Consider the following 14,968-nt stretch of genomic DNA (forward strand, 5'->3'; position numbering starts at 1 on the left):
CGCGAGTGAGACCATTGAAAAGATGAAAAGTCCTGTCGGGGACGTTGCTCATCAAGAGCACAAGTTTTCTGCTGGCAGAAATTATTTTTGGAAGGCTGAGAACATGTTGAACCTCGCTCAGTGACACCTTTAATTTCAAAAACCGACGAAAGCGTCACGTCGAACATGTGCGCGCTATTGTAAGATCAGAACGACGTTTGGCAATAAGGGTGGTGGGTGACCTGTCAAACGGTATCACCGTATATCAAATGTTGACCGAAGTTTTCCACATGCGAAAGTTTGTGCCAAAATGGAACCGAGAAAACTCACAAATGAGCAGGAGAACAACCGAAGAAATGTACGTTGATCTTCTTGAAAGGAATGCCAATGACCACAAATGCTTCCGTCGTGTGATCACAGGCATTGACTCATTGATTTTTCAGTACAATCCTGAGACAAAGCGGGAAAGTGAGGTGTGGCACACTGAGACATCTCGACCGGAAAGAGCTGGAATGGGCAAATAAAAAGTCAAACCAATGCTCCAGAATGAGATTTTCACTCTGCAGCGGAGTGTGCGCTGATATGAAACTTCCTGCCGGACCGAGACTCGAACTCGGGACCTTTGCCTTTCGCGGGCAAGTGCTCTACCAACTGAGCTACCCAAGCACGATTCACGCCCCGTCCTCACAGCTTTACTTCTGCCAGTACCTCGTCTCCTGCCTTCCAAACTTTACAGAAGCTCTCCTGCGAACCTTGCAGAACTAGCACTCCTGAAAGACGGGTTTGGAAGGTAGGAGACGAAGTACTGGAGGAAGTAAGGTTGTGAGGACGGGGCGTGAGTCGCGCTTGGGTAGCTCAGTTGGTAGAGCACTTGCCCGCGAAAGGCAAAGGTCCTGAGTTCGAGTCTCGGTCCGGCACACAGTTGTAATCTGCCAGGAAGTTTCATATCAGCGCACATTCCGCTGCAGAGTGAAAATCTCATTCTGGAAGTAGGTTTCCATTAGGATGACGCCATAGCTTTCTCCTCGAAGTACTCCATGTAGAAATTCACCACCACATGCGAGAGTGGGCTCCCCATTGCGACTCCTTCTGTTTTCTCATGGTATTCTACATTAAAGAGAAAATACGTGGAGGTCAGAACGTGCCTGAAGTGGTCGGTCGTCTTCTCGTCAAATTTCTGCGCAATAACCTCAACCGACTCTCGAAGAGGCACCCTGGTGAATAATGAAACAACGTCAAAACTCACCAGGATATCTGAGTCTTTCAGCTTGAAATTTTCGAGACGTTCTATGAAATCCATAGTATTACAAACATGATTAGGGCATTTACTCACATAAGTGCTTAGTAATTCTGACAGGTATTTGGCCAGCAAATATGTAGGTGCCCTAATGTTGCTGACAATTGGGCGTAACGGCACCCCTTCTTTGTGGACTTAAGAAGTCCATAAAGTCTTGGCGGTACAAGTACGTGAGGTGTCAATTTCTTGGCGACACACTCTGGTAAATCTGCGTCCTTGAGAAGAGCCCTAGAGTTGTTCTCCACCTTCTTTTTGGGGTCAGCGTTGATCTTCCTATAAGATACGTCATTTATCAGGCTCTGCATCTTCTCAATGTAGTCCTTATGGGAAAGAACAAAAATAGCATTGCCTTTGTCAGCCAAAAGACAACAATCTCAGGGCGCTGTCTCAGGTCTCGAATGGCTACCCTCTCCCTGCTGGTAATACTCGACATGATCGGTTTAGTTCTCGTCAGATCACGGCAGGTTTCCTGGCGTACTTCTTCAGCTGACTCAGGTGGTAGTCGCGCAGCAACCTATTCAACTGCACTGACAATGTCCGCTATCGGCGCGAACCTAGGTGTGGGAGCAATATTAAGTCCCTTCTCCAGAAGAGAAACTGCATTCCCAGTCAACTCCGTGAGATAGTTGACTAGACCCACGCAAGACGGTGCTATCGAGAGCTTTCCCTTTGACATTACGAAAAAAAGTTTGGGTGGTGGCAGAGAGTTCCTAAACACCAGTCCTCACTCCAGTGTCAGTGTCTTCGATTAAATTCCAAGGCCCACTGCAGTGTCTCATAGGTGAGGGCATGTGATAGTGATCCGTCCGTCGAATGGGGACGTTAAGCATGGCGGCTTCTTTGTTGCTATTCCCGATGAGTAGGCTATGCTCCAGCACTGGGTTAAGCCTGTCCCTTCCCTTCATCCATAAGAATACAAAATCAGAACTACACTGTATAAGCACTCAACACAGCCATGCAAACGACACTGAAGCACACCCGACACTTCATAACATGTCGGTGGAAGGCAAAGGCAGACAACCTCCGCTAGGATCTCGCCTGGAACGGCGACTCGGGATTCCTGTATCTGTTCCACGGTCATTCTTTGAGTATGGGATTACTTTGGCCTATTGATTACGTGCCATCGCAGTTACTGTGGTATCACTTGATATCGAGGTAGCCAATTCGAATCTTGATGGTAGAATAACTTTCATATCGACCATTCGGCCGACCAGAACAGGAAGATGGTGATATACGGTACGTGATCACCAGACTTAGTGCCAATCCGCTGGATTACATTCAGCCCCCCCTCCCCCATCCCCCCAAATGTACAGGGAGTGAGGTCACGTGACACTGTTGGTTATCCACCAGCTGGAGTTGTGAGGCCCAGAAGCCACCTTCTTTTAATTCAAGAGTGTTGGGTACGAGTGGCCACTGAGTTTCATAATTTTCCCTCTCTCTCTGTCATCAATACAAGAAAGTACTACACTAAAACTCCACACACAAACAGCCATCAGAGTAGCGTAAAATTATTACATATACTTAAGGCACAACTCTCGTACATGTTGAAGGGATGGTATCGTTATTCAAGACGAAAGAAGTCTCTCCAGTTATATGGCTAAAACTATGACTTGAGGTCTCCCTCCCAACAATGCTTTTGGGCTTTACTTGGTTCTACACCAATTCCCGTACATTGGTATAGACTGAGGGACGGTATTTCTGGAACTGTGTATCATTAGCGCAAAAGAATATGAAACGAAGACCTAGACTGTGAAAGAGAAGACTCTGGAAGTTTGTAAAATGTCGTGCCACAGTAATATATTATGGTCTGAGAATAAAAATAAAATACAAAGTGAAGATGTCTTTAGAAGAACAAGTGGGAAACACCATCAATGAATAATCCTTTACAGAAAGATGGGTAGGTTTTAGGTACATGTTTTAATATATTCTTACGTAATTTGCTTCAGGAAGACTGGAAATGCAAAGATATATGTGTAGACAACTAATGCAACGTATGTTCAGAACATTATTGAATACTGAGCTGCAACAAAATTTCACTTATCTTCCCTACATGTAACTAGAAGTAAATTGGTAAACTGACAGTCCGAGCAGCCTGATCACGGGTAATAAGAACGTACAGTGGTAGCTATTAAACAGTAACACCAGGAAAGACAGAGAATAATAAAATTTACTTCTTGTGCTGATAGAGTTTATTAGGGACAGTACATTATTAAAATTGTAGTGTGTACACAAAGCAGCCACTTCTTGCAGTGACAATGACTCTACTCTGGATGGGCATCGGGTGAGACAGAGATCGGATGATGGATATGGGTACACCATTGTATGCTGCTTCAGTTCTATATCATCATGTGCACTGGCTAATGAATGGCTGCTTGGAATCTACCTGTAACCCATGACGAGATGTTTTCAATAGGTGAGAGATTTGAAGAACGTGCTGGCCAGGGCAACGCCGTATACCCTCTGTGTCGAAGTATGGTGGCATAACAAACGCAGCATGAGGTCCTACATTATTGAAGGATAACACCACGGAGACCTCTCGGACAGGACATGGCTCTAAGCACTATGGGACTTAGTATCTGAGGTCATCAGTCTAGGGTAGGACATAAAGACCAGTATTTACACATCAGAAATGTGGGTGCTGCTATCCAAACTACTATGTGAATCAGAGGTGTTTGTTTTGTGTACCTAGTGGCACACAATACAGCACAGCAGGTGATGGGGCTGTACAACGATAACTACTGAGAAATGTAGCAATGACTGTCTCGATCCTCCTCACATAGAGATGTCCATGATAATGCTGTAATAAGTGTAGTGGAGACTCGTCTCATAAATGGCGTGGTGCCACCGCAGTAGCCAGTGTTGTTGGACGAACCTCTGTCTCTTCTGCCATGTAAGGAGAAACTGCGTCAGCCGTGGTGCTTCAAATGTTGACACACTGACCGTGAGGATACTTGTTTCGCTACAAACAATCTCATTTCTTGACGAGAGTGTATGCATCTACACATGTGGGCAAACAATGTGTCCATACTTCAGGGTGGCAGTCGTTTGATGCCATTGACATCCTACATAACACTGACTATGGCTGTCCTGAACCTGATTCCACATTCGAACGACAGTCATTGGTAGGCAGAGTTGTGGGAAAATATGACCTTTGTAGTATATATGTGAAAGGAGAAAGTCCTTCTTCAACACATTTCAGCTTGTAATAGTGGATACACTACTCAAAAAATAACTAAGGAAAGGAAAAGCCACAGGAAGAGACACAGTAAGATTCCAGTTGGATTATAGCAGGGTCAGGCATGGGTTAGAAAGTCAGATATTGGACTGTAAGGAACAGATACAAGTGTAATGGGTATAACTGCAAGTATCTTTACGTGTGGTATTTTAATATGTACACACATCAGTGTGATGGTTGTTTTTTCTCTGCATCCAACAGTCTACCGACAAAAACATCACATAATTTACTATCTGATGTTTCCTGCATGGTCGTAACTCCACAACTAAGTAGACTCTACCTCTCAGTATAGGCTAACTGTTCTGCATACATGTGTGCATGCTTCACCAGCTGAGCAGCTGCCCAGGGGTAAATAAGCATTAATCCCTTGATCTTGCCACATGTACTTGGAGGTACTAATCAACTAAAAAAATATTACATCTAATCTGAAAATGAAATAAATGCTAATGTAATGTTGTTTCGTGTAATGTTCTCAGTCTCTGATAAAAATATTTGACTTATACCCATTACATCCTGCACAGACTCCGGCCACAATTTAATAATAATGAAGACTACAGAGAAGTTTAATAGATTCATCTGCAAGAATCATCGTGGAATGTAGAGGGATACTGAACTAGTGAGAAATAATGAAGTATGTTTGAAGTTGTCTAAGGGCGTAGACACCTCGAAAATGAGTGCTAGAGTAGGTAGTTATGCTGAAGAGGAGTAGACATTTCCAAATAAAGCAGTCACAGAAGTTGAAAAGACAAACGTAGGTACAAGAAAAAGAAATCTTAGATAACACAAGAAATAGTTCACTTGGTCGAAAGAAGAAGGGCTGCAAAAGTATTCAGGAAAAGACGGGAATACAGCGATATGAGTCTCTTAGGAATGGAATAAGTGGGATATTCTGGGAAATCAAGATGATGGCCGGAATGACTGATTCAACACATAGAAAAGTCAAAAAGGCTTCGGTGAAGTTAAAAGCAAAGACGTCGAGCCGGCCGGTGTGGCCGTGCTGTTCTAGGCGCGACAGTCTGGAACCGCGCGACCGCTACGGTCGCAGGTTCGAATCCTGCCTCGGGCATGGATGTGTGTGATGTCCTTAGGTTAGTTAGATTTAAGTAATTATAGGGGACTGATGACCTTAGATGTTAAGTCCCATAGTACTCAGAGCTATTTTTGAACGAAAGACGTCGACATCAAGAGTGCAATATAAATACCAATGATAAACGCAGAGGAGAAGCCAGATATGTGTAAACAGTAGACACAGTACGCTGAAGGCCTCCATAATGTGGAGAAACTGTCGGTGACATGATGGAAGAAAATATGGCACTTGATATGCAAAAAAACAAGAATTCCAGTATTAGTCAGAATTTAACAGAACTTTGGAGCACTGACGATCAAATAAAATGTAATGCGTAGATGATATTAGATCGTAAGTTCTAAAAGCATTGGAGAGGGGGGAATCAAATGACTGTTAAAGATGATTTTTAGTGTTCCTGAGACTGGAGAACATTATCTGGCTTTCTGAAAAATAATACCCACACAGTCTCTAAGTTAGCACCGTCATATGCGCACAGTGCATGGGGGCTTAATTTAAAAAAAATGCAATAAAATAATTTTAGTAGCTGTGTGTCCGGTTACGAAGTCGCGTAACCGGTTGGCCCTGAGCAGTATTAGTACGCAATCTGACTGCATAAAATAACAATAAAGAATGAATGGAAATTTCCGTTAACACAATTGATTAATTAAGTCCCCAGCAACTAGAAACGCTACGAAACAAAAAAGCACAAGTGTAACTGTTCTGTGTGTGATAGTATGACTCAACGTACATGTATCTGGCACGGTTCTTCCTCAATACGACGAGATATTTTAAACACCATTTACAATGAACTAATTGAACAACCAGAAATACTATAATTGCACATAGAAACCAGAATTACAAGTCTAATACATGAACATGAGGCAGATGCTTTGTTGACTGAACCTGTGACCAAGAGGCATTATTATTAAGGAGATTTGAAATTAAAAAAATTTTTTGTTACCTCCATAGATATCGACGAAAAATACACTGTGATCGTTGCAACATCTTCCATATATACATTACACCAACCGAACAGCATCTACTCTCTCGCCCAGCAGAACAATAACTGCACACGACATGCTCTCAACTAGCACTGCTCTCGACATCCTCTCAACAAGCACTGCTCACGGCAACCTCTCAGCTACAACTGCCCCAGTGGAAGTGGCGGAATAATACTCTTTGGCGCAATCTCTGGCGCTGTGACTCAGTGTAGCCACCTTTCAACAGTCGTCTCATTGATCCACGTTGCTGACAACCTCCATGCACAGAGGAATGAAGAAAAGAAAAAATAATATGTTAATTGATGATAAATGTGATTTTAAAGGAGCAGGGGTGCCAGATAGGCAAAAAATGGTTCAAATGGCTCTGAGCACTATGGGACTTAACTTCTGTGGTCATCAGTCCCCTAGAACTTAGAACTACTTAAACCTAACTAACCTAAGGACATCACACACATCCATGCCCGAGGCAGGATTCGAACCTGCGACCGTAGCAGTCACGCGGTTCCGGACTGCGCGCCTAGAACCACTAGACCACCGCGGCCGGCCCAGATAGGCAGTACTGATGTACTACATAATGGAAGCAAGATTTGAACACAATCAAGATAGTATTTCTCGGCGGTGAAAAACCGTTTTGCATCGGCGTGTCCTCTTAGGACTTTCCGAAGTTACTCATATTGGGAAGTTCTTCAGACAATCGGTCTCCCTTACGCGACTCGTAATGTTCCCCAGCTGAGAATAGCTAGCCACACAACGTGTCAACAGGGTGCATACAGTTAATTGTCTTATTTATGGTAACTGTGTCCATTTCACTAGGTCAGCTGTAACTACTGAAGGAAGACAAAATGTTAACTAAAATTGTCTGTTCTCTATTGTTACTTTGAAAACACAAATCCTGCTAGCAAGTTGTCCTGGAAAGCAATTCCAAAATTGAACATCCGCTAATAATCAAAGTTTGTAGTAACTTTATCATGCTTGTTGCGCGCTCTCTCTCCATAAGGCAGCTTAAGATCTGAACTCACGATTTGTTACTAAAAGAATTGTAATTCTTATCAGTTTGCAAAAACACGCGCGTTTGACAGTATTGGATGCTCGTTCAGATGCTATGCAGTTTATCACATTTAGTACTCTGGAATTCCCGCTAATGACAACAGAATATGCTAAGCAGAATTTATATCTCTCAAAAGGTAATTTCCCGCTAACAACTCGGAAATTTCCTTAGCCGTTACACAGTAGTAATCACAAACGTTTACGCAGTAAATTTATTCTCAATGAAAAAGATTGTTTCGCAGTATTAACAAAAGTGTCTGGAGCTTCCTCTGTAGGACCACATGTGACAACAGCTAATGGCGGACTCGTCCAGACTGACGCGCGATTAATCTTCCCCATAGTAAAGAGCGAATCAATCTCTTCTCCGAGTGGCTGGATAAGACGGTAGCCAATCATATTCGTATTTCAGTTCATGAAACGCAGGAGGATCCTTCTTTTGACCAATTCCAGTTCAGAATCAATTTACAGGAAAAGGCAAATTAATACATTCCAAAAAACGAATGAAATATAATCGAATCCATACTTGTCTGAAAGACGGAAGTAAACATACATTTCTTAAGTACCGAAAAGAGGCTCCTTCACAATCATCATATCCCCCATGTACTAGAGTTGAATAAGAAGTAGCGACAACACTGTTATAATCCATACAGACTTTATTGACAGACGTTCGCCGTATCACATTCCCTCAATATAGTCACCCTGCATCTCTATCATCTTCCCTCGCACAGGTGGAAGGCGCTGTACATCGTAAGCGCGTCTATTTCTGGCGACGTCACCCAACGACCTCTCTTTGGCACGGATGATGTCTTCCCTTGTGTTGCAGGGCGTGCCACGAAGAGGTTCTTTGACTTTGGCGAACAGGCCGTAATCGCACGGACTCACATGAGGTGAATACGGTGGATGTTCCAGTATATCCAATCCCTACTTTCGCATGGGGCTCCTGCACGGGGTTGGCAGTGTGGTATTGTGCGTTGTCGTGAAGGATGATTGGATGCAGTGGCACAATGTTCCGTCGCTTTCTTCTCAGTGTGGGACGAAGGTGATGTCGCAAGAGACTGAAGCAGCAGCCTGCAGTTACTTTCTGCCCCCGCGGTACAACTTGATACAGGATTGACCCATAGATATCGTTAACCACAATAACCGTCGCTTTGGTACCAGCTGGTTCACGGCGTACCTTCTGCGGGCGAGGATAAGCATAGCGTTCCATTCATTCGATTGCCGCCTAATTGTGGTTCGTAGGTTTCGTCCCTAATGACGATCCGATCCTTCCAAGGGAGTCTTCACCCTCCCTGTGGCAGCGAATGAGTAATTCCTCTACAAGTGCATAACGATGCCACTGTTACACCTCGGTCCTCGCATGTAGTACTCAACGCGAGAGAAGACATCATCCGTGACATGTGGCAGTCGTTGCGATCCCTTCTATCTGCGTGGGGGAAGGTAACTGAAACGCGTGGCGATTGCATTGAAGGCACGTAAACCGGTGAATGTCTGTCAGTAAAGTGTGTTATGATTTATAACAGTGTTGCCACAACTTTTTATCCAAGCCATGTAAATAAAATAATCAAAGTTACACAATCTGATTCACATGCTCTCTCAAAGCTATGAACAATCTTAACGACTTATACATGCCATATTGCCTCAAACCTCTCCCGTTCTCTCTACCCCACCCTCTTTCACTCACGTAATACGACAAATGAAAATAAAAGGTTCCAAAAAACGTGGATGTCTGAAACTGAGAATATTAGGTAAATTTTACCCATTGATGATAGTGCAACGCCTGTGTTGTTGGGAACAACAGTGGAGTGTTCCTTCGGTCCAGCATAAATTTTCCCTGTCGTCATTCCCTTATACAGCAGATGGTTATTAGTATTCTCATTTCATGTTTATGAATTTAATGAAATAGCTCATGTTTATCCAGGTAATGAAACAGGTCATTAGATAGTTATTTAATAATAAAACATTTAGTTAAAGTTCTTCACCGACTTTCACACAAAATATATTAACGTGTCAGAAGTTTATTTACCATGGAAAGCAAAAACTTCTGCTTGTTAGGTAACATCACAAATAACCAATAATAATGTATTGTTTATGAATGAGTAGCCAGCTTATTAATCTGTATGTATACACAGAGTACAGATGGCATTACTCTTACCTATTTTGTAGAGTTGCGCGTAAATATCGGTCGTTTGCATGTCGTTGCATACGATACATTTCACGACAATTTGACGTTTTTTGCATGCTGCCTTGGATGGTTTTCAATTTGAACACGTTCACGCCGGCGGTGAGAATTGTTTTTCTCGCTTTGTGGCGGCACACGTATTCATGCTTTCCATATGTGGCAGCGCCGCTCTCCGCGTTTCTCGCCGTGGGCTGCTATTTTAATATATTTACCTTTCATTTTGAAAGTCTGTTCTTTTAAAAAGACGAGATATGACATAAAATAATTTTATGCTAAATTAATCACATACTATGTGATACCTCTTTCGTTGAGAAAGCGCTCTCGTTAAATGATCACACAAAATTGTGTTCAAAGTTGTTTGCTGTGCCTAAATGATAGATAATACATCAGACTACTGCTGGTGGTATAAATTATAGATTCGCGCGCGAGTCATCAGCGGTAGACGCCGCCAGATGGGAGGATTTAGCGTGAGCCACCGGTTGTACACGACGCCGTGAACGTATTAACGTGCAGCTATGTAATTTAGTGTGAAAACGTACGATTTATTCTGACTGGAAATCACATAAAGTAACAGAACTATTTATGGAGCTTTCCTAAAATTATAACCCTTTTTTTGTGCACTGCCATTGTCAGACGAGTTTGACTTTGATAGCAGCGCGTCCTTGCAACCGATTGATAACAAGAAGTCCAGCTGGAGTTATGTTATGTAACGCGATGGCGCAGAGGCAGGAAGTTAGTCTTCTATTGGAGGGTATGGCTGTTCAAATCCCCGTTCGGCCAATCACATTTAGGCTTCCTGTGATTTCTTGAAATCGCTTAAGCATAATACCGTCACATTTCCTTTAACAGGGCCCTGCTGATATCATTCCTCACCCGCCCCCAGTCCGGGATTTTCCTCTGTGCCTAATGAGCTCACAGTAGATGAAATGTTCAACCTTACTCCTGTCCCCTTCTTTGGAGTGGTGTTAGGCTGACGCTCCATACACACCACAAAATTAGTCCACATACAGCTTTGTTCCTAACCATCGAAAAAAAGAAACAAGATTGAACTTACGTTTATCAAGAAAGAATAAACATAAAACTCAAAGCAGCATTTTCTTCCTAGGAATGAAACTGCACAATTAATTTCCCAAGGAGATTAAAGAGATTACTAATACAAACCTAATTGAAAAGGCAGTTCAACATACTTATTAAGCAATAAAGTACATACAATGAGGGATTATTAAGATAAATTAGAGTAGGGATTTGGTAAAAAAATGTAACGCATGTAAATAATAATAACAACAACTACACACAGTAACTTCACACTATATTCTTCCCTTCTTTTTTTTTTCTTCTGTGGAAAATATTCCTCCCAAACCTATGAAATGTATAATATTAACACTTTATCCTCTTTCTGAGGTGTTTATAGAGAGATGGTGAATTAGTTTTTCAAGCTAGCTACTGGGAAGTTGCTGTGCACAAAATGGAGACCACGCAGTGTCGCTCTGGTCCTGACATCAGCTGATAGTGTGTGCAATGTTACAGTATGGAACAATGTGTGCATGGTGTGTGTAGTGTGTGCTGTGACTAGGAGTGAGAAATGAATCGGTAGTGTAGCACTAGCCTTTTACATTATTAAATAGTTTATCTGTAAAACGGTATTGTACACAACGGATAAAGCGAATGAGGCAGCACTGTTGTGAAGAGATTAGATTTATATTCAGGAGAATGGAAGTTCCAGTTTTCATCTGGCTATTCTGATTTAGGTTTTCCGTTGTTTGAATTCTATCCAAAGTGGATGCTGTTGAACTCCGTGACTGTTCCTTTATAGGGTGTAGAAAAATTTCCGCTACCAGTGACAATAAAAGGTTATTTATTTTTCACACGACCAGTTTCGGGCTTGTGCCCATCCTCAGATGCTTATACATTCATGTACATGTTTATATTGCTGGACATCACTGTAAAAATACAAAAAAAAATGTTTTCTGGTGACTAAACAGATACAACTGGGACAATTGTAGGTGGCAAGGTAGCATTTGTAGAAAATATATTACTACCTACATAAAGATGAAGCATCACAATTATATTTACGCTGTGGTGACAGTTTTCCCACTCAGATGTACACTTGTTATAGTTTTCACGTCCGTGTCTCAGTTTTATAAATTTTAGCTGCATATTTGACTATTACGACGTGCACTTGTAAAAAACACTGCGTTTACATACAAATATGTGGGATATGGTCAAAGAACTTAGAGTCTTAGACGAAGCAGGTGTAAAGTTGTTGCTCAACAGAAACATGTAGGTTATGGTCAAAGAACTTAGGCATAGGAAGTCCAAGGATGTTGCACAATAGAAACTTAAAAAGCTATCATAGACTGCGAAGTTTTTTATGCACATTATGAAATTTTTGTATCCACATTTTGGTCGGAGAACTTAGATCTAGGAAGTACAATGATGTTACATACATGATTTTACTAAAAGCTATTACAAACTTTAAAACTGACAGTTAGAACTATTTTGAGCCACACTGTTGCCAGAGAACTTAGATCTAGGAAGTACAATGATGTTATACACATGAAATTTGGAAAGCTATTACAAATTATGAAAACGACAGTTACAGCTTTTATTTAGAATGACTTTTACAAATTACTGTAATGACACTTGAACTCTTTTTGACTGCTACAATGAATGTCCATAGCATATTACTTTGTTATTATATCAGAGGATAACGGTTTTTTTTGAATATTTCATGAAATATGTGGCGATAAGATTTGTTTGCAAGCTCCAAAAAAAAAAAAATGTTTAAATGGTTCTGAGCACTATGGGACTTAACATCTGTGGTCATCAGTCCCCTAGAACTTAGAACTACTTAAACCTAACTAACCTAAGGACATCACACACATCCATGCCCGAGGCAGGATTCGAACCTGCGACCGTAGCAGTCGCGCGGTTCCGGACTGAGCGCCTAGAACCGCTCGGCCACCGCGGCCGGCTGCAAGCTCCACTTGTTCGTTGAGAATAAGGTCTGGTGAGTTAAAGCTGTGGATATAAATTTCTAGCTCTTCGAGCAGATTCATTTTCTTCCGTTTGTCGACAGTGTGTATTATTTGTAGGTTGTCTGGAATGACTGTGGCTAAGTGACCTTTAGATGAATTGCAAAGGCTGATTTATCAGAGTTATTCAGCTGGAGGGCATACATATGCTCGCGGTATCTTATAGTGAAACTCCTTCCATTTTGGCCTACGTAGAACTGTGGGCAATTGTCACATAAAAGTTTGTAAATACCTGATTTGTGGTGACATTGGTTATTTGTCTTACTGTTATGGATGATGTGCTGTTGTAGTTTGTTGTTAGAGCTGAATGAAATTTGAATACCAGTTTTCCGAAAGCGGCTGGTAATTTGGTATGAAATTTTACCTATAAAGAGCATGCGGGCAAATGTGTTTCTTCCTCCTCGCGAATCAGGTTTAGGAGGTGTGCATTGTTTCTTTTAGATTCTGTTATTAAGTTTTCAATTAAATCTGGGTTGTATCCATTTCTACGTGCAATTTATTTGATAATGTTAATTTCTTTTTGTTCATCATGGGGGCAGAGTGGGATTTTATGTCCAAGAATAAGTGTGGATCTGAAGAAATCCATTTTGTGTTGTAGTGGATGGCATGAGGAGTGGTTAATGACAACATCACTTGTGGTGCGTCTTCTGTAAATCTGGAAGGCATGGACGAGAAAACGATACCAAGTGTGCAACATAGAAGAAAAACTGTCAGCACAGCGCAATTATAATAACGATGCTTCATCTTTATGTACGTACACGTACACTACTGGCCATTATAATTACTACACCACGAAGATGACGTGCTACAGAAATGAAATTTAACCGACAGGAAGAAGATGCTGTGATATGCAAATGATTAGCTTTTCAGAGCATTCACACAAGGTTGGCGCCGGTGGCGACACCTACAACGTGCTGACATGAGCAAAGTTTACAACCGATTTCTCATACACAAACAGCGGTTGACCGGCGTTGCCTGGTGAAACGTTGTTGTGATGCCTCGTGTGAGGAGGAGAAATGCGTACCATCACGTTTCCGACTTTGATAAAGGTCGGAATGTAGCCTATTGCGATTGCGGTTTATCGTATCGCGACAGTGCTGCTCACGTTGGTCGAGATCCAATGACTGTTAGCAGAATATGGAATCAGTGGGTTCAGGAGGGTAATACGGAACGCCGTGCTGGATCCCAACTGCCTCTTATTACTAGCAGCTGAGATGACAGGCGTCTTATCCGCATGGCTGTAACGGATCGTGCAGCCACGTCTGGATCCCTGAGTCAACAGGTGGGGACGTTTGCAAGACAACAACTATCTGCACGAACAGTTCGACGACGTTTGCAGCAGCATCGACTATCAGCTCGGAGACCATGGCTGCGGTTACCCTAGACGCTGCATCACAGACAGGAGCGCCTGCGGTGGTGTACTCAACAACGAACCTGGGTGCACGAATGGAAAAACGTCATTTTTTCGGATGATTCCAGGTTCTGTTTACAGCATCATGATGGTCGCATCCGTGTTCGGCGACATCGCGATGACCGCACTTTGGAAGCGTGTATTCGCCATCGCCATACTGGCGTAACACCCGGCGTGTTGGTATGGGGTGCCATTAGTTACACGTCTCGGTCACCTAGTGTTCTCATTGACGGCACTTTGGACAGTAGACTTTACATTTCAGATGTGTTACGTCCCGTGGCTCTACCCTTCATTCGATCCCTGCGAAACCCTACATTTCAGCAGGATGCTGCACGACCGCATGTTGTAGGTCCTGTAGGGGCCTTTCTGGATACAGAAAATGTTCGACTGCTACCCTGGCCAGCACATTCTCCAGTACTCTCACCAACTGAAAACGTCTGGTCAATGGTGGCCGAGCAACTAGCTCGTCATAGTACGCTAGTCACTACTCTTGATGAACTGTGGTATCGTGTTAAAGCTGTATGGGCAGCTGTACCTGTACACGCCATCCAAGCTCTGTTTGACTCAATGCCCAGGCGTATCAAGGCCGTTATTACGGCCAGAGGTGGTTGTTCTAGGTTCTGATTTCTCAGGATCTATGCACCCAAATTGCGTGAAAATGTAATCACATGTCCGATCTAGTATAATATATTTGTCCAATGAATACCTGTTTATCATC

The 14,968-nt window shown here is 42.5% G+C and overlaps 1 protein-coding gene and 1 non-coding gene across 2 annotated transcripts in view; one reads left to right on the plus strand and one right to left on the minus strand.

The window, feature by feature from the left end:
* Nucleotides 1–14,968, plus strand: part of LOC126188270 (glutamate receptor 1-like) — a 1,232,223-nt gene that overhangs the window by 552,672 nt on the left and 664,583 nt on the right. The gene's annotated exons all lie outside the window — the stretch shown is intronic.
* On the minus strand, nucleotides 572–646 carry Trnas-cga (transfer RNA serine (anticodon CGA)). Its single transcript has one exon. It is a non-coding gene; the product is annotated as a tRNA-Ser (tRNA).

This window comes from Schistocerca cancellata, chromosome 5 (genome assembly GCF_023864275.1).
Source record: "Schistocerca cancellata isolate TAMUIC-IGC-003103 chromosome 5, iqSchCanc2.1, whole genome shotgun sequence".
Classification (NCBI taxonomy): Eukaryota; Metazoa; Arthropoda; class Insecta; order Orthoptera; family Acrididae; genus Schistocerca; species Schistocerca cancellata.